The following is a 24,243-nucleotide window of genomic DNA, read 5'->3' on the forward strand; positions in this document are numbered from 1 at the left end:
TGATTTTGTTGCAATACCTGAAACAAAATCTTTGGGTGTTTCAGTGAAACAACTCCTTTAAAATTTTCAGTCATGGGGCTGTAATTTTCCTTAACTGAAGCAACAGCTTCTGGGGAGGGGGGCGGGAACGGAACACCCGCAGGTTTCTTATTTCAGAGCTCAGTAACTGCAGCAACTGGGGCTGCTGCTGGACAGTGAAAATCTCATCACTTTAAGAAGAAAGTACCCATAGGAGTTAACATGTGCAAAACAGGAAACAGAAAAAGTAATAAATAATGTCACAGCTAGGGTCCCAAGTCTTGACAAGGGCTTTATTAGTAGAATACTTTAAAAAATGTTCTCCAGAGGGACCAAGCCAGGGGAGAGGAGGCTGCCACAGCCATCTTTACTGTGTAAGTAACAAGAAATAATTTGTGCCCACACAGAACTTCTAGAAATAATAAGAACAAGGGGGTAGCCTTCAAAACTAACTTGTAAATGCAGTCTGATTCCAATCACTGCTGAAAGACAATCCTCAGCACGCCCCTCCCTTTCATACTCCACAAACACCCCCAACGCTGTTTTGGGAAACAACGGGATTCCCTAATAACAGATCAACAAATCATTTCAAAGAAGGACTCTAGCTTCCTCAGTCACATAAGCCACCAGAGGCTAGCCACACTGAAAACAAGACCAAATTTCAGGATTCCGGTGGCTAGCGCCACGCCAGCATCACTGCCAAAGGTATGAGTGGGTCAACATTTGTGAATCTGGTGGGAGGAGAACGCTAACAGTGAGTGCATCGAAGCCAGTGAGACACTGAGCTCACAAAGTTAAAAGAATCTGTGTTTCAAAAACTAACCTGCAGATCCACACGTGTCCCTTCCCTCTGCCATCACTTCCTCATTTACACATGTTAGAAGTGGTCAGAGATTTCATCAGATGTGGTTTTGACAATAGCAGCTAAGTGCCTAAAGCCACAGATTTTAATTGAGCCCAAAATACAGATTTGGGGGGTGGGGGGTGGGGAGAACCAATCACAGCAGGAAGTGTTTTAAAAGAAAAAAAAAGGAAACATTATCTTGAGTAGTTACTCTACACATAGTTGTACTGTATGAAAAAAAATTTAAAAAGCTCTATAAAATGTCAGAATTAACCTATCGTTTCAGATTGCTTACAGGTGAAATTCTACCATCTGGATGGGCAGTTTGCCTGCATAAAAAAGAAGTAAACTAAAAGGAAAAAAAGTACAGCCTTCTTCTGCCTGCTATTTTAACACAATAGATTAAAAAGAAAAAAGATGGAGCCACCATAATCTCCAAACAGGACACACCATGTCTACACACACACACACACACACTCATAAATAAACTGTGGGAACACAAAAGTTGGAAAAGCAAGAGACTGAAATAAAAGTCTGTTTCTTAGAACTCTGAGATTAATGAGGAATAAAAACCTAGTCATTCTTAATTGCACAGTAGAGAAAAAAAGATTTACTTTAAACTTCTGACTAAATAATTGGTGGTACTTTCTATTTTACTACGATACTCTAAAAAATAAGACCTTGCATATCAAAGTTTCTATCTTCCCTTAACAAGGCATATTTATATTCTTTATACCCGGCTAGCAACTTCGGGAATTACAATTTAACTTTACACAAACAGGAAACTGCGTCTTCGGAACTGCCTGAAGTTGTTTCGCATCATTCCAGAGTGAAAATGCTTATAAATTTGACAATTTAATAAAGATATATGCCTTCACTCTCCCCCTTTCTTAATCCTTATACAAACCCCTTTAAACACACACACACATACACACACACATCTGCCTCAGCAGAAAGATCTGACTGAGTAGCGATCATTGTTTTAACCTAAAGATTAAATCTGAAATCAGGTCAGAACTCTGCTGAGGTTTTCCTCTGCAGTGCTGAGGGCAAGACAGAACTTTCAGTTTAACTTCAGGCTAGGATGGCAAAACATAGTTCCAGGCTGGCACCAAATGCTTTTTGCCAATCTGCAGCCGTACATTCTGAAAGCAATACACTGAGGGTTTATAAATGAATAGCTCTCTGTACTGGATGCTTGTCGATATCTCTGTTCTGGGGTTTCTGGGTATCCATTTTGATTGTACGGTGTCTCTTAAAATTACGTCTGAAACACAACACTAAACCTGAAGTGTTGAGTGAGAGAATTATGGGCACATTCCCAAACTCTTACACTAAACCACAAAGGGAATAGATTAAACAGAAAAAGCACTAAGAAAACAACTATCATCCAAAAAAGAAAAAAAAAAACCCACCCTGAATAGAGAAATAGAATACTTGCTTTTCTTTCGACCTTATGGGTAGCACACGGAGGGAGGCACCAGGAGCTCTAAGCACAAATACGTGGTGAAGAGTCGCCAAAAAGCGTGTGGATGAATAAACTGTCGTGGCGTGAATTTGCCAGCTAGAGGACAGAGCACAGCACGCCGGGGCTTGGCTGTCCTAACATGTTTTACTATGTAAATTTAAATAGTCTTGAAAGGGAAAAGGAAAGAGGGAAAAAGGTAGAGGGATTTTTGTTAATATTTAAAAAAAAAGTTTGCCAGAAATCCTCATACCTGGATCACAAATAAAAGTACTTTCATTGCTGTTATTAAAAAAAAAAATCTAGTTCTTAGGCTAAAACTCATCACATGTTTCCTACGATGAAAATTTAGGGGGGTGGTTTAAAGAGTTAAAGACTCCCTACCATTAATTTGCATCTGGTGCTTTTAGTGTGTGTGTGTTTTTTTCTTCCCTGAAAAGTTGGCAGAGCCGCCGATTTTCCATAATGCAAGCATTTGGGAATTGTGAGCGGAATGAAACCGATCCAATCTCCTGACTGCGACATGAATTTTCATTAATTACAACCTTGTCAGCAAAAGCATTATCAAAGCTGAATATGAAAATGCTAATGAGTCCTCATTTGCATATTTTTCTTTGTTGGAATGTCATTAATTATTACATTTTATGATGATGAATGCAGCTGTCGAAGCTCTCCGATGCATAATTAGCCATCAGAATGCCAGGAGCCGATCAGCATTTTTTGGGTGAAAAAAAAAAACAAATTTCACTTCCACTCTCCCCCCATCCCAACACCACCCAACACACACACACACACACACACACACACACACACACCCCTGATGACGACAGTCCTGAGGCTGGACTTTGGGGAAGCTGAAAAAGGCTCCCTTAGAGGAAATTAATTTTTGCTTTAAAATTATTTTGTTTTTAGCAGATAACGGTCTTATACAATAGAAGCAGTTCTTAATAAAAAAAAATCGTTATTCCAGCTTAATTAATGCCACGCTTAATTATAACACCATGATGTCAGCGGTTTTAATTAAGTATTGGCTCCGTTACAAAAAAAAAAAAAAATCCACTCCTCGCTGCAGTAAGAGTCACAATACACAGATTTGTGCAAATCATTTCTGCAATTTTTTGGTCTTCCGTGGTTCATGAACTATTCAGATATTAACAGGCAGCATGAAAACTCCAGGCGCACACACACGCTTGCGCAGGAGGGCGCAAACACGCACAGCACACCCACTCGCGCGCGCACACACACACACACACACACACCAAGAGGAGGGGGAAAACCCATACTTTCCTACTACATTACTTGGATAGACTTTAGAGCTTACCTAGTTGACCACTTTTTTGAGCTAAAGTGTAAGTGAAGATGACAAAACATAGCTCATCCTCTCTCAGCCGCTGGGAACGGTGTTTATAAGTAAAAAAAGAAAAACAACACAGAGCAGATGGGACCATTACACATGACCAAACCAATCAATCACAGATGAAGGGCCCAGGTGCAGCGCAGCCGTGCAACAACGCACCATTTCACAGTCTGTCAGACACACACACACGGTCGTTCATGAGTGACCCTCGGCGGCTCCCCCCGGACCTCATCTGGAGCGCTGCGCCCCTCTCGCCTGCCTAGGCTCCAACTGACGTCTTCATAATCGCCCTGTCTTCCTATCTGTTTTGGCTCCTGTGAAGAGGAGAGGATGGAGGGGGTGGCAAGGGGGGAGGAGGTGGCTGGTGGGGGAGGAACGGAGAATGGGGAAGGGAGATAAGGAAGGGGCTCACATCATGCCACTTATGCGGAGTCCAGCCTTCTTCCCTCTGCCATCCGCATGGCCCCTCCCTCCCAAACCACCATCACAGTCACTTCTCTAACCATCATTAAGCTCATTAATTTTTAAGGGTGACTGCTTGGTTGCTGCACCCCAACTGTCTGCCATTAGAAATTTTGTTTCTGAGTGTCTTGCCTGCGAGGAAGAAAGACGTGTGTAAGTCGACAAAGTCACAATTAGATCGAAATGTTAGAAATTAATTAATTAGACCTGGTTAGCAGTACATGTCATGGTCCCCCAAAACTAGTTCAAATAAAACCCTACTTACTCAAATGCCCCTGAGGAGCCAACTCTGTCTCAACATTTTGTGTCTTAAGTGATTTCCGTGGCCTTGGGCATCCTATAACACAGACTTATCCAGGAATCACTACCCAGATGAACTTGTGCATTTGCAAGGGCCACAGGTTATCGTGGCAACACAATGAAATCCAAACTCAGACACAAGTGAAGGTGAGACTCCCTGTCTTAAAATCAGAATTCCTAATTCACAGTCTGATATTGTGGCTTTGTACTTTCTGTTCCTTACAAAACAAAACATACCAACCAACCAACCAACAACAAACTCAGTGGGAAAGAAAGTAACCAAGAGAATGCAGAACAGAACGACAATACGCACTACTGAAGTGCACCCACCACCTTTGGAAAAAATCTCATCACATCACATCACAAAAAAAAAGAAAATAAAAGAAAAGAAAAAGACTAGTTTTACTGATTCAATATATTCTTTAATCGAGAACTCCTTAAGCCTAGGTAATTTATAACCAAGTTTTTGAGATCTGCTGATAGAGCACAAATATTATAAGCAACCAGCTCCATGGGCTCAAAGAATTGAAAATGGATACTCCCCCAGCTTTAGGAGGAGACTGCTTACCCAGCAACTGAATGCTCTCAACAATTTATGATTGACCTTGCCCATTTGGAGATGAGAAGGAGTTTCAAAAAGTCCCCAAACCCTCAAAAAACAACTATATGATTGCAAACTAGCTTAAAGGATTCGTGTCCCGAAATGCTCATGATGTTTTTAGGTTTTACTGAAAAATTTACACTGAGAACAAGAAAAAGTTAATCAAAATAGACCATGCAATCCAACCCCTCTAAGGATTAAGTCAAGTATCATTTGTATCATTTACGTGCAGTTTCAGGTAATGGCACAAAAATAAAATAAAAAGTACAGGGTAAGTTGGGACGAGAAAGTGTCCCACCTAAAATCTGCATACCGTTCTATTTACAGGCAAAGGCAATTTTACAGAACACTAGGCAGATTGGATTCGTTGAAATGGAAGCTTTGTCTCTTAGTATGGGCCCTACCATCAATTCAAACGTGTTCTCAGAATGGTTTGATGGCGCACTTGGTTTTGGTTTATGTTTTCTCCTTTGAGGATTCAATATGCCTCTCATCTCTTTACCATCTAATTTATCCTTTGAAAACTTTTCAATATTGAAGTAATCATGGTGTGTCCTGTAATTTTTATGCTTGGTCCTTGCTAACAAAGACCCTCATCTCTGAACTCCGGAGGAAAAACAGAGAACATATTTATTAAAATCTTACACAGATATGCAGAGATGATCACCTTGTGCTTTGAATGTCTTTCCCCCTCAAGGAACAGACTCTACACATTTGCATTAATAAATTTCTATTTTCAAGCTCAATAGAAATTGCGGTACAAAAAGCAGATGTGTACATTGGATTCTTTCAAATTAAATTTCCAAAAAGCAGAGCCTATTCTAGCTCAAGATCAAAGGAACTAAAACATGATCTCCTCCCCCTTCCAATATAATTACAGAGATTTCATTTCTTTTGTTACAATGAGCACAACAGGTAAATCTTAAACCTGAAGGGTAATGATCAGGTGCAACAGCTCGGCGTTGCTGGGAAGCTGACTGGCTCTGCTCAGCGCCCCTGCGGTTTAAACCACCGCTCCACAGGAAGGTGGGAGACGCAGAGCGGAGCGCGCCTCTCTATATCTTCTCGGAAGTTTGTTTCCTCTGCGACATCGAGACCGTACAGAACGGTTCTGCGGCAGACACAACCCTTCTGACGGCAGGTTGTTCTAAAGGAGAGCCACGTCCGTCCTGAAATGCACATCAAGAAAAGAACCTCGAAGCCCTGGCTGGCGTAGCTCAGTGGATTGAGTGCGGGCTGGGAACCAAAGTGTCCCAGGTTCGATTCCCAGCTAGGGTACATTACTGGGTTGCAGGCCATAACCCCCAGCAACTGCACATTGATGTCTCTCTCTCTCTCGCTCTCTCCCCCCCACTCCCTTCCCTCCCTAAAAATAAATAAATAAAAATCTTAAAAAAAGAAAAGAAAAGAAAAGAACCTCGTTCACAGGCGTCTTTTACTGGTAGACTACCTAGAAACCCTTTTGGAAGTGGATGGGGCATAAATGATAAATAGATGAGGAGTGACACTGTCATGAAATGTTATGTCCTGGCAGTCCTGTGAAAGGACAAGGCCCTGGAGAGGGACACACACGCAAACCACAAAGTCACTGAAAACTGAGGTTCGGAAGAAATTCTGGCCCACTTTGGAATGATTAGTAAGATCTACTTCTTTGGGAAATGTATGTACAGAGAGAACAAAATTTAATGTCAAAACCCACAGAAACAGGAAACTTTGGGAGAGAACACCCTCTAGGCTTAGACATCCTTGAGAGTGGCTGCGCTCTACATATGCATTTCCGTCTCCCTTTTAAAATTCCTGGTACCTCATTTCATCCTGTGCTGCCCATAGGCATCTGTTCCCCTCTAATTATTTGCCATTTAGAAAAACTCTGCTTAAATTCCTTGTGCATCTGTCCCTTGCTTAGTGTATATTTGTGATGTTTAAATATGGTGCTTTATATTAGAGCAGCCTTGCATATAAATACAAAAACCTCCCCACCCCAGAAAAATGGTTCAACATCCCCTCTCCAAAAATGTATATACAAAGTCAATTCAATATTGCCAGGGTGTAAGTATGCACTACTATAGACATCACATACATACAGACACACACACACACCCCCTCAGAGACTTAGCTGTTGGTAAACAAAGCTTCTAGTGTATCTTCCAACCAATGCCTTCCCAGTATAAATACCAGTAATAACATCCTTTCCAAAATAAATACTTTTTCTTTTAAATAGCTAGGGTCTTACAGCCCCTGAATTATATTTTGCTAGTCTATGAAATGGAATGATTGTTATGCATAGAAATATGCTTATTTTAAAGATATTCTCTAGAGAATACAATGAACCAGAAAATGGAAAAATTAGACATAGTTTGGTAACATCAAAAACCCAAAATCAAACAGGCTTCCTTCCTTCCTTCCTCATCTCTTCCACATCTTCCCTTCTCCTTGCCCATTTACTTCTTCCTTCCATTCTTTTTCCTCCTCCTCCCTCTACTCTCTCATCCTTAACGAGGCACTTTACAAGAGAAAGACACTGGATTAGAAGCACAAAATCTGGGCTTTTAAATTTAGTTTTGCTAATAACCAGTCAAGTCCTGTTTCCTCATCTAAATTGGCATAAATGATGGCTAAGTTGAGGAATAATTACTATTACTATTAGTGTTAATAGTAGTAGTAATAATAAAATGCCCTGGCTGGTGTGGCTCAGTGCAATCAGTGCCAACCTGCAAACCAAAGGTCTCTGGTTTGATTCCCAGTAGGGCACATGCTAGGGTTATCGGCCAGGTCCCCAGTAGGGGGTGCTCAAGAGGCAACCACACATTGATGTCTCCCTCTCTTTTCCCCTCCCTTCCCCTAGCTAAAAAGAAATAAAATCTTTTAAAAAATAGTATTATTAATAATAATAGTAATCATTTACTGTGCCAAACACTTTGCAGTGCAGTGGGGTGATTAACAGCATGGGTTTTAGCGTCGAAGTGACCGGGTTTGAACCCCAGATCCACCCTTAATGAAGTGATGACCCTGGCAAGGTACAGAATCACTAGCTTGGAGCCTGCATTTTCTCACCAATAAAATAGGGCTAACAATAACATCTACATCATGGGTGCTTGTTTTTAGGAATAAATAAGCTAAGACATTAAAGGTACTCAGAATATGCATGCATTTACTCTTTCATCTGTCTCCGCCACAGTGTGACTTCCATGTACAAAGGGAGTACCTTTTGTTCACCGCTATATTCACACAGCCTAAAGTAGTGCCTGACACACAGTACAGAACTGGTAAATCAGCAACTGTTTAGTGACTAAATGGTGGATGGATAAGTAGACAAACATGCCGTGTTTTGTTAGTACCAGTGATTCTAAGACTGAACTATTAAATACTTACTAGGTATAATTTATATGGTACTTTGTGTGACCTCTGTCTTCACAAAATTAGTAATTTACTATGGGAATGAAGCTAAGTGCAGACGGCTGCTGTTATTAACCACAGAGAAAAGAATGACATCCGAAATATACAAGATGAAAACTCTGCCAGGTCAGAGGAAAGATAACCTAGTTCTGGGGGATGGGGAGTGCGGGGTCTTCCTAGCCTGTGATCACGCCATGCAAACTCTTGGGAGAACTTGTCAACCATGACAACTAAGTCGTTAAAGGCAATATACAATGTTCAGTTCTTACCTCCCATGGCAATCAAAAAGACACCCTTGTTCCTTCCTTTTTAACAACTGGCTTGATGCCATTATATTTCTTTCTCTTCCTATTCCTTGGTCATTCCCTTTCATTCTCACCTTCAAAGACCTTCACATGTTGAGGAGCCTTCAACTGCTTGGCCCGGGGCCCACGTGTTCCTGGAGTCCCCACACCCAATCTCATACCCCCAACTGGCATCTGGACGCCAAAGACCCTTTCGAGTGCGGACCTTTCGCTCAGATTTCTCGTTCTACAACTGCCTACGTGGTGTCTTCACTTCAGCGGTTTAAAAGGACCTCAAACTTAACACCAAACTCAGGATCTTTTCCTTTTGCACCTAGGCATTTATTGATGATCCCTGGCCTTTTACAGAAATTGGAGAAGAAATGAAATTAGATTGAAAAGAATCATCTATTTCCAGCTCCTTGCTAGATGCATATATCTCATTTAATCTTCATTACAATGCTCTGAGGGACGAAGCATTATCTTCATTTTTAAGATGAGAACAGTAAGACTCAGAGACACTGTCTCTGTTTTATTACAGACCATGCACTCCAGGCTAGAAGTCAAAATTAAGAAGACGAATGTTTGTTGTCAGGAAACATGCATGTTCCCTCAGTTTGCGCCTTATATGCTGCTACAAGTGCTTGTTACACTGTGAACCTTCTGATTCGTAATGGAGAGTTCTACTCAGGGGAAGAGGGAAAGTACAGAGCAACAGCTTAACCAGATTAAAACAGACAATAAAAGGTAGAAAAACTTACGTAAGAGAAATATAAATGGGGAAAAAAGTTAAAATCTAATTAAATAAGAAATGTAAAACATAACGATATTCAATATATCTTGCGAATAAAAAGCTACAATGATGGGCAATTTTTAAAATCGATAAATATATCCATAGTACAAATAAGAAAACAAGAACCACAAAAGGCTCTCAGAGAGCACATAACTGAAACGAGCTTAGCACAGGTGTCCAAAGCGAAACGTCACCTGGTGGTGGAATCTTTCCGACCCAGGCCAGAGTCATACCCAGTAACACCAGGACCATGCATTTCACAGTCTTCTCCTCCGTCTTTGCTGTGGGAATCCCTGCAGAAGCCACAAGTCCTGACATTTTTTTGTACAATGTGAATGACTAGACTTCATAGCTGGGCTAAGTATGTACCCCTTCTTGGTAACAGGTGACGTATCATGTCATCATGCTGCTTTCATTCAAGAAGAAAATTTCATCTCTTCCACGATAATTCTTAAAAATCCCATTTATCTGACTGGCTCATCAGTGATTTAGCCCCCATTCCCAAAACCTGCAGATTCCACCGTTTCTTGACATGATCTATCACAGGCTATTAAAGCTTGGCCTGCTCAACTGCTCACGGGCAGGTGATGGCTGCACGTCTGCTTGGAGGGAAGACCCCTGTGACTGGAATTCCTCTCTCTGCACTTGGCTGGCTGGAGTGTCCCAGACAGAGGAAATCAGACATGATGACCTTGAATGTTACTATATTATTCATATAATATTAATATTAGAACATTCATCGTCCTGTATCCTCAGTTTTAGACCTTTGATCTCTCCAGCTGTCAAGGAAAAGTAGTTTTCTGGCAGAGAGTAAAGTGGATCAAACACTTATCTCCATCAATCTCAGACAGATCCTGTTGCATTTTCTGGCTCACTAGAGAAAATTTCTCTCTTCCAGCACTTGCCATGCCAAACAGATCATGATTTGTTGTAGGTTGGGACCGTGGGTATGTAGAGGCGGCGGAACGGTTAGAAAGGCAGTCAATCTTCTGGCCGTTACCCAGGGACTGCAACGCCTGGCAAAGGGCGTAATGGCTAAGTCTTCCACCAGCAAACTGGGAAAGGCAGATTCTTAGAGCAAAAAACTGTTTGGGCTCGCAAATCAGAAATGCCACTTGCTGGCTTTGTAAATCTCCAGGACAGAGTCTTACTGAAGATAAAGGAGTAGTCCATCACCACACAACTGCTAAGCAATTAAGCTAGAAGCCAAACCCCACTCTAACCCCAAACTCCAAGCTCTTCCCAGGCCTATACTTACAAGGATAAAATAGGAAGGCAGGTAATGAAAGAAAAGAGTAGTGAGAGGAACAGAAAGAGTTCATTGATTTTGACATTGTGGATGTCGAGGGAGATGGATTTCAAAAGACAAAAATACTAGGCTAGGAAAAAACAGGGAAGGTGAAGTCGTGCTGCCTTAGAAGACGGCCAACTACCTTTGCGTGCCTGTAATTTCAGGAAAGCTCTTGACTGCACCCTGCTGAGGTGCTGGTGTGTCGGCCTGAAGGGTGTCCCAATTTCAACGCGACCCCAAGAGACTTGAAGTAAGCAATGTATGAGCACATGCTTTGACAAGCAGTGCCAGAGGGCAAGACCCATTCCCACATATACGTACAGAGAAAGGAATCAGGGGACAAAGGGATAATGGAAGAAAACAGAAAGGGAGTGGTTTTGGAAGAAAGATTCCAGGACAAGGGTGACAATAAGCTGAAAGATGCAAATGTTTGAGAGCTGTCAAGAGGACGAAGCAGGAGCACGTTTTCTCCTACACGTGGGAGAAGGTGCCAGCTGGAGGCTGGTGGCAGATGTCCCCAGATCAAGTACCTCAAATCAAGTCACACATTTGAGAAGTCTGACATCTTTCCGAAAACTCTAGGACCCCTGCTTCCCTGCGTTGCTCCTTTCCTTTCTCCTCTGAGGACTACTGGATGCAATTACAGTGGTGAGCTTGGACTGAGCGGTGAAGATGTGGGGCAAGAAGACAGCCAGGAGTGGCCGATGGCCAGAGAAAGCACGAGTTAGACTCTAGTCATCTCTCTCTACCAGCGTCTAAAAAGAATCCAAGTTAGACTGGTGAGACCGAGATGGCCTCCCAAGATCCAATGCTTCTTTGATTTTAGTACATCCTAACGTGACACTGACAGATATTCAAAGCTGCTCGTGGACCACAGGGCAACCAAAGTCAAAGGGTCTTCCAAAGACACAGCAGCTAGAACACAGGCGGCAAACACAAGGCCCGAGGGCCGAATCCAACCCTCCGCCTTGTTTTATCTGGCCTGGCACCTTGTTTTATCCGGCCCAGAACCTTGCTGCTACCCTGCGGCAGCGCCGAGCCCTTGCTTAACTGTTAAGGAGTAGTTACATGTATACAGTCCTAAAATCACACTCGGCCCTTTGAAGGCAACCGCGAGGCTGACGTGGCCCCCGGTGAACATGAGTCTGACACCCCTGACTAGAGATACAAGAGGGCACAGCGTACAGAAGGGCAGGAGGGAAACAGCTTGGAAAGTCAACCCTTTGTGAAAGTCCACAGCAAAGTGAGATCGGACATTTTGATTTCTGGCACTTAAAAATGATCATCTCATCAGTAACAGTGAACAAAAACTTGTATTTATACATTCTCTTAATCAGGTCAAGTAAGTGGCAGAGGGGAAGAAGAAACTAAGACCCACTGAAGACCTATCACATATCAAATCTTGGGCCAGAGACTCAAGACTTTCAAAACATTGTGAAACAGGCCTTGTTATCTGCACCCCGCACACAGAAAAAGGCCGGCCAGATGTCTCGGCATTCGAGCCAGGATGCAGGCCGAGTCTGAGCGAGGACTGAGGCGGGTCTCACACGAAGTAAACAGACAGGAAAACTAGCCTAACAATCTTTCAGAGAAACCCAGCACTGAGAATATGTGCTGCGCTGATCCGCTGGAAATCTGTTTCTGTGTCATTCCCAAGGGCTTTAATATTATTTTGCTTAAATTTGTCCAAGATCGTAATAAAGAAAGATACTTGGGTATAAACACTTTCCGGAATCCCAGAGCGGAGGCTAATTCCAGCCCAGGAGGGCAGTGGGCAACGGGTCCTCACCAGACGTGTGCTGTCCTGTGTGAAGGCCCTGCGCTCACCGGCCTCGCTTTTCCCTTAATAAAAAATGATGGTGGTCTTTTCCCTGGACTTTTGTGACCCTCAACCTTTCATCTTGTGAAGTCTTTTTCTTTATTATTGTAGCTTCACAGGGTGCTGAAATGTAAAACAATAAAATAAAGTAAAGAAGTCCAGCAGTCGTAGTGAGGCTCCTCGACCCTCACCTTTCGGTCCCGTGCAGCCTCCTCCCTCTCCTGACGTCGAACACTCCCCTGCCCAACCTCCCCGCACTGCCAGGGAAGCGGGCGGGCCTGCGGGCTGAGCCCACACGCTTGCTTCGGGGCCGACAGGGCTGTGCGCGGATCCCACACACACCACTAACTGGTAACTGTCCCCTGCGTCCAAACTCTTCCAACCTCTGTCCCCCACTTTGCTTATTCATAAAATGAGAAATAAATATTCCCCATGGACTGCAATAAGATAAAATATGCAAATTGCAGCACAATGGCGGGCACATAGTAAGAGCAAATCACTGGTGGCCATTGCTACCTTATTAGGATACTGATCAACATTTATGGACATTGGCAAAAAGCATTATGGATGCTTTTAGACAAAGGTCCCTGTCATTATTTACACTTTAATACTGATGGAGCATGGATTTAATCTGCTCTGTGTGAACAAGTCAGCTTTATATTTGTATCACAGATACGAAGATTGGGCCTTAATCTGTGCTGCTTTGGAAATGCATGCCTTTGGTGACATGGGAAAAGAGAACAGTAAACCGTAAGATTGACTGTTTCTCCAAATACACCCAACTGGGTGTGCTGCTGATGACAGCAATGCCTATGCAAGAAACCCCACACGTTTTCAACTGCGCACACTTTTATTACGTTAAAAGGAAAAAATATATCACCTCGGTGGTTCCCAAGGCTTTTGCATTGCTATTATATTTTAGTTCCAAACAAGCTTCCTTGCTTTACGACCTTTTCCCCCTGCACCTCTCTCTCTGCTTGGGTCCCCTATGTGCCCAATCATCCAGGCGCACGACGCTGACAGGGCCATTTCCTTTTCAGCTGTTACCCTGGAGTAGTTTTCCAGCCCTTTACAAGCTAACATTTACAAGCATAATTCCTACCCACTTGCAACTTTTATTCTAAAGGAAATAAAACAAATCAGGCTGAGATTGTCGGAGTAAAATAAGTTTTCAAATACCTCGCATACATTGAATATTTTCATTCAATTGCTCTTACAATTGCAGGGCAAACTCAAACAAATCTTTCTTCATTCACTTTGCTAAGCTATATTTCTCCTCCTGCTTCTATACACTGACTTCTAGCATTCTCTCTGATCCTTATTAATTCCACCAGAAAAGTATTCACCACACTAAAACTTACTTAATTACAATAATTAATTTTGAGTGACAAGCAAATGTCTAGTTTCCATCACTATGTAGAGTGTTTGTTTGTTTGTATAGTAAAAAAAAAATCAAGCATTTTTTTTTTCTGTTTACTGATATTGTCAAGATGCTACAAGGAAGAATTCTAGTTCTGGTGATGAGTTTTAAAAACAGGAGTGACCCTCCTTACCGGTCATCTCTCAAGTGTGCTCATCTAACATCACAGATAAGCCCTCCACTCTTAAGGTGCGTCTGTGTAATGAATCAGAAACACTGATTGTAGTGGACTTCAGTAATTTCGCTCAATGTGAGATGCTTACTGCTAAGCCCAATGCCGGGCACAGAGGGAGTGATCAATAAGTATAAATTACAGGTAGCCTTCAGACTGGAAATGGAAATGACTGCAAAGTTATTTTTATTAAATAGCCTTTGATTTGGCTCAATGATGTTGGCAAATGCTGACACTGTAACCATTTGGACTACACATGCTTCTGGCCTGTTTTCAAAACCACCAGCAACATGTCGATCAGCTGTCCCTCCCACTTGAATAAAAGCTCCACAAGGGCAAGCACTCTTTTCTGCACTGTTTCCTGATGTGTCCAAGACGCCTGGTCCATAACACAGCCAGTGCTGAGCACGTAACTGCCGAATGAGTGACATGGTGAGCACGGCTTCTAAGACTCGGAATGACTGGCTCTCGTGGCCTCACACTCTCCGTCTCCCAGAGCTCCTAAAGAAATGCCTAACCCTTTCCCTTACTCTATCCTTCTGCAGATGTACCTCCCAAGGCCTCAGAATCTCTCCTGTCTTGTTCCTACACCAGCTCCCTTTGCCCGACAATTTCCTCCAGATCAGTCAGAACTGAACTTCGACGTCAACTTCGCCGACTCTCTCTGGCTGTGTGGTGTCCCTCCCTGCTAGAGCTACCACAGAGCCCTGCGTTTCTCTTGACCCATTTACTTCCTGGGTCTTCCTGGTGACAGAAAGCCAACTCCAAGTTTGCGGCATTCCCCTGTGCATCCCCAGCACCCAGCCATGCCGAGTATCTGGCACAAAACTGATGTTCAATAAATACTGGATGAATGGAATTCATGAATGACTTAAAGACTGAATACAAACATACGAAAGAACCATAAGATCCCATTTCTATACCCAGAGAAACTAGTACCAATCAGTACATATAATGCAAGTCAAATAAACTTACAAACAATATAAAATTCAATCAAGCAATGTGTTGTTAACCCTTCCTTAAGTTGTAGGTATTCTTGGCCTGTTTATAGGGAATAAAACTTCACCAATCAAGAGTCAATGGTTAGGGGAAAAAGTACGTGGGTAAAGAAATGCTTATTAATATCCTGGGAAATAATATCACATGATTATTGACTTATGCCCTTTATCCATTATTCAAATAGAAGAATTCTATCTCTCCCTAAAAGTTACATTTCCAACCTGCCAAAAATTCTAAGTAAAGGAAGGTGTTAATAACTTCAATGGCAAGATGTAATATACTATTATCCATTTTGTGCAAAGGCAATACCTAAATTCCATACATTTTCTTTAACTTCAGGCCATGTATTATAAAACACATAGAAGCCCTTAACTGACTTTCTCCCTGAACTTTAATTTTATTAAGTTGAATATACAGAATTCAACAGAAGCAAAAAAGTCCACCTACTATCATGGCGACGTGTCACCTGGAGCCCCAGGTGAACAGCTAGGGAGCCACAGTGATAAGCAGCTTGGGTTCAGCTCTGCATCCATGATGGGATCAAAACATTACATGTATGAATAACCCAGATCAGACAAAAACAGCTCTATCACTCCAGAGGTGATAGGACATAACAAAATATCCCTAATTATCTACCTCAGTAATACACAGAGTATGAAAGAAAACTCATAAAATCAAGCTATGGCAACTTGGGGGCTGTGTCCCTTTATTGAAAAGTTAGTCTTAAAAAAATAACTATTGTGGGTAATAGGATGTACATGACAGCTGAATTAATATTTCAAAGCCTAACAAAATCACCCAAGTATTTGATAAAAACATACGTGCCTACAACCAATTCGAGGCTAATTTCTTAGCATTCCCTAATACATCTGCATAAGGCAAAGATTCCTTCTTTAATATCATTTCATCTTAGCTGTATATTATTAAAAAATAACAAAAAATGTTCTTTTTGAAATATTTACAGTGTAATTTTTCTTTGGTTTGTCTTTCCTCTAAATTAGTAAAAATACATTAACAATTTTCCTACAATACAAAAAACGTCACTCCCACTGTGTACACAGAACGTTTAATTGTGAATCTACAACAACACGTATCTGTCACTCACATCACTATTACAGAGACAAACCTTCACGGTCATTAGATTAAGCCTACTGACTTAAAGGACAAATAAAAAACATAGATCATTTCAGCCCTTTCTGGAAGTATGCACAATTTTAACACATTAAAATTATTCATGTTTTTTAACCTAAAAAAGTTATTAATTTACGGCATAAAAATATCTTGATGGTAAACAGTTAGGTGCTAAATAGGTGATGACTCACTTTCACTGAATGAAGATGACATCGAAAGATTTAAAAATAAGTACTCAGATCAAGAACCGTGAACAGTCTAAAAACTAGAATGACAGTTCTTTGAAGTGATGTGTAGGTCAGAGATCCTCAAACCTGGAAGGACATCAGCATCACCAAATGCACATTTACATCTGATGCTTGGATGCCAGGCCAGACCTCCAGACACAGTATGTCTGTCAATAGAGCCCAGGCATCTGTATTACGTGAATTGCTCAGAGGTAACTCAGAGTTAGAGCAAGAAAGGGTGAAGATCTACAAGATCTGTCATATTTACTTACAGGGTTCAAGGACCATGGGCTGACAGCTGAAGAATGTTATTCATCAGATATACTTTTTTATCAGATATACAAGGGCATTAGTAACTAGTGGGATAAAACAATCTTTAAAGTAAATATAGGCCAAGATGTAACAAAGGTTCTTTGTGGTATCCTCAGCCTGGCTCGAGTTTCAGTGGCACTAACAGGTGGGGTTGGTGCTGCTGTCTGTAGTTGTCCCGTTCGCACTTGTCTCCCTCCAGAAGACGGGGAGCTCACTCAAGTCTGACAGGCCCCAAACCACTGAGCTACTCCCAGTGCAACGACCAATCAAACTGAAACTGGCTCTATACAAAAGATGAAAAAATGACCGAAGAAATAGCGATGTAGCTTAGTCGATCCTTCTTTTCAGATGAACTTCAGTAAACCAGCTTTCAGAGATGCTTAAACACAGAGCAGTTACACAAGAGCTCACAGCGGTCTGTTCCAACCAAAGGTCATCACCTAGAGTCCCGATAAGAAAGATGGCTCAGGAGGTTAATTTTATTTAGAAGATCTCTGGCCATGGGAACAAGGTACTGAAGGACAAAACTAGTGGGTGACAGTGTCTTTGTCTCTCTCCTGCATGTCCCTGAAGCAGCCCTCATGTTCCACTCTTAGGTGGCGGCTAAAACACGATCAGAAGGGGGAAAGAACTGACCACAGCGAAGCCCTGCTCACAATAGTGTCCTCATCAATGAGTGTCTTAAAGTAATCTTTGAATGCAAGGGGAAGAAAGACTAATTCTGGGAAGAGAACTGGGAAGGTCTTGTAGTAAGTGAGGTGTACTGGGCCCTAAAGTTCATGGAGGCAGAGCGTGGGAAAGTGGGTTGTCCAAAGGGAGGCAATGGCTGCCAGCCTGGGATGGACGTGCGCACGTGCACAGGAGGTCCCCCTGCAGGAGGTGGAGCTGCTGGAGAAAGGAAAATGCACTCCTGAAAGTAGAGTGTCTGGCCTGCCTCAGGCAAGAACTCTGTGAATCTCAAAACAGCAGCAGGAGGTCCAGGATTTCTACATCCATTCAATGGCAACTCATAGGGAACAACAACGAGAGCAAGAAGTCTGGTTTGGAGCCCTGGGGAGACCAGCGAGCCTGGACAGAGAAAGCCACCGTGAGGGCTAGAGAAAGGAAGCAGGCACCTGCATTGAGCACAGCCCGGCAAACGGGACCAGTAAAAAGAGGCGGCCAGCCTTCTCCAGACACTCTCCAAGAAGCCCGTTAAAAATAAGGCCAGAAATGATAACAAAATTGATGAACAGCTTTTTCTTTACCTGGTATGAGGTAGGGCTGTTTATAGGAGTGAGAGAGAAGGAACTTCAAACCCCATACGGGCACGTCTTTTCCAGGGCTGTGGTTCGGGATCTGGCACATGGTCTGACACTAAGAAATATCCAATAAATGCTGGCTATATCAGTGACTCCCTGACTATCCTGGAAAAAATAACCAAACTTAATAAACACTTAACAAATACCTAATAAACATTAAACACGGGGCACAGTGGAGTGGCTCTTAGCCTGGGAACTGGGGGACCAAAAATGTGTTTTGGTTATTCAAAGGCCACTGAAGATAATTTTTTAAGTACACCAGCTCATTCCGTTTAAGGATAAATTTCAAAGGTCATAGTCTAATGAATTAACTAGATAAAACGAATTCACAAAACTATTTCCAACCATTCTAAAAAACACAGTTGTTTTTCTTCTCCTTCCCAGCGTCTTCATTCTTCTTACTTTTTCAAGGTGTTTGGGTGACAACTGCTAAAATTTTAGGGTTTTGCAATTTTTCCTTCTCACCCGTGCTCACCTGTTTTGGCATGACTCTGATTTATTTTATATTTCTTCACTCTCCCTTGGGAAATTTATGCCTGTTTCTGGCATCTGTCTCCCATCCTCTTTTGTGAACACTGAGGTGAAAAATTCATTTATTTTACCACTGTCTTCATTGCCTGTCCATAAATTACCCTTTCTATGTCTTTGGGGCTTAACAAACCACTTTTTCAGATCTCCTGTTCTTCAGGTGCTTTCAGAGATAACTTATTATTATTTACCCTCATTTCATAGGTGGTCTTTTTTCCTTTTTCCACTCTTAATTTTGGGATGCTTTTAATATTTTTGACATTTTTAATATCCTCCTCTACAACACTCAATGTCAACTGTTCCCTTTCTTAATAAATAATTGCTTTGTGCTTACCGGTTTCCAATCCTGTTCTCCTGACAGTTGGAATATCCTGATAGTGTGTTTATTCTTACAAAGCTTAACTTTTGGGCATCTGCTTATTGAATTTATCTCTAAATGTGCATGCTCTATCCACTCCAGGCTCTTTTTCTTTCACTACTTACCCACTTTGTTCTCACTCAGCTTTACAGGGTCTAAGTTCAAGGCTGACTTTTAAATTTTGCTTCCCATGACAGAAAGGCTCCAGTTCTACCTACAGGCAGTCTACATTTTTCAGTGTTTACATTAATAGCCCAGATAATATTTGCTATGGTTAAAAGCAACATTTGATGACCAAATCTAGTGCAACAACCCATTAGACCCCGACTCCTACACATGTTGCAAATTTGCATAACCAAACCAAGACTCCCTGCTCCTTCTTTTCTTCCTCTAGTTCCACCACAAACTTGCTAAACCGTCTAGCTGGGTTGTCATCATGCTCCTAAAATACTCTCCAATTCCACACTTCCAATCATATCCTTTGTTTCACATAAAACTTAATCAAGACTAGTTTTATGTAAGTTTCCTTGTACATAATGATAAATAACTTAAGCTACATTCAGTACATTTCCAGCCATTATTTTTCTTTCTGTACCAAACACAGATAAATCACATTTTATCTGTGTCATTATCTTTCCATTATATCCATATTCCAGTGGTCCTTCCTACCTGATAGACAGAATTCAACTCTTTTTCTACAGCAGTCTGTGTAACCTTTAATACTAGCCAGTATTAGCTTGCACCTGTAATTTCAAGTAAGATATATTTTTTCTAAACTAAAAAAAATATTAATGAAGTTCCCTAATTTTCTAACCAGTACTTATCATGCCCATGTATTGCATGTGGTGTATGCATTAGAATTTCTCAAATATAAACTGTACAAAACAGAATAGCTTGAGCTATCTGGTAGACACCAGCTGATGAATATGACAAAAGTACAGAATGGAAGGATTTTGCCTCTCCACTGCGGAGCAGACCAAGAGCGCTATGTAATAACACTGAGTAATATAGCCTCCAACCAGCAGACACTGCTCTGCGGTACACAGTATATTGTGAATTTATGTGCAGCCCCTTTATTTAAAAAAAAATCATCATACCCATTTTAAATAAGTGGGATTTTTGCCCAAATAGAAAGTGACTTTCCTAGGATCACTAAGATTCATGGTGATCTGGTCTAATTGGTAATGCTTTTAAGCGCCACATTTAACTGGATTTCCTTATAGCACTAAATGTTTCTCCACTGACACAACTTAGCAGGCAATGTATTTATAAAACTATAATAGCCTGAAAAGAATTAACAATGAACAATGCACAAAATAGTCAATTACAGGCTTAAACTTTAAACAAGCACTTACAATGAAGATTAAAAAAAAACTATCTTGGCTATTGGGTCATTTTCCGGGCTACTAACTGCTAAACCATGTGCAGAGCATGCTTCCAATTTAACCACCCAGATTTTCTGAAAAGGCAGATAGCTTTGCTCTGCAGGCAGAATCAAGTTGCTCTTCAATTTGATTTTTAAAACAAAACAGTTCTACAGAAAACCAATAAGCTGTTTGCTACGGGTGATCTAAAAAAAAGAGAGAAAAAAGGGAAGTAGGTTTTATTTTAAAGACATTCATTTGTCTGTCTATGAAACTGAAAAATATAACCTTACTTTGGTTTAGAAAGGGTAGTAGTTGAATAAATGCTACACCCCCATCAGTTTCTGAGGAACGGCCGCCACCAGTCCAAGCCCCTCTGAGACTCAGCAGAGGCGGTGGGTACCAATGCAATCCACATGTAGAAAGTCACAATGGTTTTTAAAAGCTACAGAGAAAATTGGAATGTTCCCTGTTTAATAAACCACCTCTCAGGCCTTACACATAACCAGGTAAAGTGAAATCTGAAGGTTTCGGTTTCAGAAGGGCTGCCTTTCCTGATGGCACCAGACCAAAATCTGCACACGAGGAAATAGCTAGAACAGAAGCCAGGTGCATGGAGGGACATTTGCAGCCTGAGTCTACAGAAGATTTCTACACGGTGTGAGGAACCATTATAGGATGGCTTTTGTAATGTGCCATTCATACTTTTGCGGCTATGACCAAATAGAGGAAGTCAAAGTCTGGTCCAGAAAGAAGTATACAGCTGCAGACTGTGTGCTCATGATAGCCTTGATGACTTGTCACCATTGTGACATTTATTATGAAAACAAGTCAGTCTGACCTAACCTTGGCTTGGTCAACCTAGACCTTGTATGAGGTCCCATTGCTTGGTTATATAACAGGTCGCTGGATGTTCATCCATTCTCTTTTTTTTAGTAGGTCTAGTTACCAGTGATGGCCTACAGTAGGATCTCATTCTTAAAACTCCTTGGGAGCTCACACATGACTTTCCAAGAATCTTATCTAGTCACAAGAACTGTGTTCCTGAAAAGCTGTCATGATTCTAATCTTCACCGACTAAATCCAAAGGCATCCTTTGGCAAACCCTCTGTGAAGGAAATAATTACCCCTCAATTTATCTTTAGTATTAACCCAAACTTTGATATAACTAGCATCACCTATAATTTATCATCTGACTTGCCTTGTAATGTTCTCTCTTAAAACTAGGTGTGGGACTGTTGTCCAGGTAATTTTAAGACTTTTGCTGTTGTTGTTGTTTGTTTTGAGTTCTTTTCTCATAAGGCCCAACAAAGTAGCCAGTTAGTAACTATCAATCAATAGCAACTTTATTCATCATAGTATCCTATTTATTGCTTGATAAATTTGGCTCCTCAATCACACAACTCTAAGCGAAGAATCACATTTGCTTCTCCATTCATCACAGAAGAACCATTTGTCTTAAGGTTTTCTTCCTCCAGGGGGCAGAACACTAACAATAAAAAGGAGGGTTCACTATTGTAGAAATGGCCCCATTAACTGCCCACACCCACTGTGACAGTAAGAGTGAACTGGACTGAGTGATCATGGGAATCTAGGCACACATCCCTGACGTACATGCGCGTTACCTCATTTATTTTACCCAGCCATGCTACCAGGTAGACTTTGGAATTATCAATATGTAGGTGAAGAAAATAGGTGGAAAAGTTAGAGTTAACATTTAAACACAAGAGTGCCCACCACTAAGCATCACACTACCCTGCCTCCAGTATTGACAGAGGGTAAGGGTAGAGTCAGGGTACATTTGCAGGCCAAATCCAATGAGAAGAAATCTGGTAAGTATAAAATAAATTCCCATTATACACAAGGACATAGAAGATCTGTTACTACTACTACTACTAAAAGCAATGATTTTAGTGGACTGCAAGCTCAATTTTTAGTCAAAGCTAAAACATGGGCATGTAAATGGCATCTTAGGCCGCATTAATACTAAGCATCAAGCAAACCCACTAGTGACTAACTAGATCTGGAACACTGAGGCAAGTCCTGGATTCACTGCCTGGAGAGGAACAGAGACTAACTAGGACACTTGGAAAGGACAGTGACCAGGAACGTGACGTGTGGTAAAACACTATTCCATGATATGTTAAAAGTTTTCCAATGACACTTTTGCAGGAAGAGAGAATTATCATCCTGGGAAGAGCGCGGAAAGAGAGACAGGACACAACCCTCTGTAGCTTCAGAGGGAAAGAACTAGGATCCCAGGCGGACAGCGACAGAATTGAGAACTTCATGGAAGTCTGAGCTTTATGGAAGTCGCAATGCAGGGAACTGCCTTGTCAGTAGTGGCTCCTCTAGTGCAGAGAATGCCCAAGCAGGGGAGCAAGTGCCTGTTGGGGATCCGTCACTCACACAGGAGTCACAGTGTCATTTGCGCACCAACAACTTTGCTAGGGCGTCATCTAGAAGGAATCCTACACTGGAAGGAAAGCTGGGGGAAACCAGAAAGACTCCAAGAAGAGCTCTAAGTCCCATTCCACTTCCAAGGATCTACGATGTTTTCCAAATACGGCGGATCAATGCATGCTCTGAAAAAAGAGTTTCGTTCTAACCTCCCTTGGTGAAAGAAAGGAAGGAGGGACGGAGGGAGACGGGAGAAGGGAGAAGGGAGGGAGGTGCTGAGGGAGGGAGGGAAGAAGATAAAAGGAAAGAAAGAACTTCCACATGGCATATTTGGGACAACAGACCAAATATAACATTGAAAACAATTATGTGATCAAATCAAGAATTATCCAGTTTCTTTAAAATGACAAACGGGGGGGGGGGGGGGGGTAAGACAGAGGCTTTCCCTTCAATTTAACATCTTTAGAGAACAAAAATAATTAAGCAGAAAATAATTTTTCTCTCTTGTTATTATCCATTCCCATGACCCCGACTACCAAATACGGAATGCTGTGTGCCAAGTCTGCAGCCCAGAACCACAGACCAATCCACCCACAGACATCTCAGAACCTCACCCTGTCCAAAACTGAATTTACCGTCTTAATCCTACATAACCTTACTCCTCCTCCCATATTATGTATCTTAATGAATGGTACCACCATCCACCAGGTGGCTCACGCAAGACACCAAGAAGCCAAGGACAATCCCCTCTGCCATCCATAAGTTATCAAATTTACCCATTTTCTTCAGTGTAATGCCACTCAAAAATCTATGTCCTCTTCTCTCTGACTCAGTCCAATTTCTCATCATTCCCTCTTGTAACTGCTTTAATCACCTCCTGAGTAATCTCCTTGCTTCTCATGTTGCCTCCTATTCACACTTTGCTGACTGATTGGTTTAAGGGGTAAATCAGATCATGTTATTCCACTATTTGAAAAATCCTTGAGTAGTCAGTCTACCACGTTTCAGTAAAAATCCAACTTCCTCCCACTACCATATAAGAAAGACCCTTACGTTTTCAGAGGCTGGGATTCTAACCCAGCTTCCCTTGGCATCCCTTCCTCTATGGATCTGTATGCCAGCCTTATGAAGCCACTTCAGTTCCAGACTTCCTGTAATATTATCTAGCTCTCTCAACTGGGAATTTTCTTTCCCAGAATAGTTCTAACTCACCCTTTAAGGCTCAGTTCATTCATTATCACTTCTAACAAAATTCATGTTGATTTATCCAATGAGTATTCCCAAGCCCCTGCTCTCTTGCCTGCCTCTTGAGTCACAGGGCCAGCTAATGCTGTAAAAGTTCATTTTACCAGCTTCCCTTGCAGCTATGAGTAGATATCTGTTAGAGATTTGGGCAATACA

The 24,243-nt window shown here is 41.7% G+C and overlaps 1 protein-coding gene across 16 annotated transcripts in view; it reads right to left on the reverse strand.

The window, feature by feature from the left end:
• The window catches only part of TCF4 (transcription factor 4), a 336,776-nt gene that overhangs the window by 184,519 nt on the left and 128,014 nt on the right, over positions 1-24,243 (reverse strand). Inside the window, exon 1 of one of the 16 annotated variants that reach the window (XM_045850370.1) lies at positions 2,316-2,333. The exons of the other annotated variants lie outside the window; for them this stretch is intronic. The gene's annotated coding sequence lies outside the window, so the exon portion shown is untranslated. Of the gene's footprint in view, positions 1-2,315; positions 2,334-24,243 lie in introns of those variants that run through there. 16 annotated transcript variants of the gene reach the window in all.

Source organism: Phyllostomus hastatus, unplaced genomic scaffold, assembly GCF_019186645.2.
Source record: "Phyllostomus hastatus isolate PE091 unplaced genomic scaffold, TTU_PhHast_1.1 phas_contig_80, whole genome shotgun sequence".
Classification (NCBI taxonomy): domain Eukaryota; kingdom Metazoa; phylum Chordata; class Mammalia; order Chiroptera; family Phyllostomidae; genus Phyllostomus; species Phyllostomus hastatus.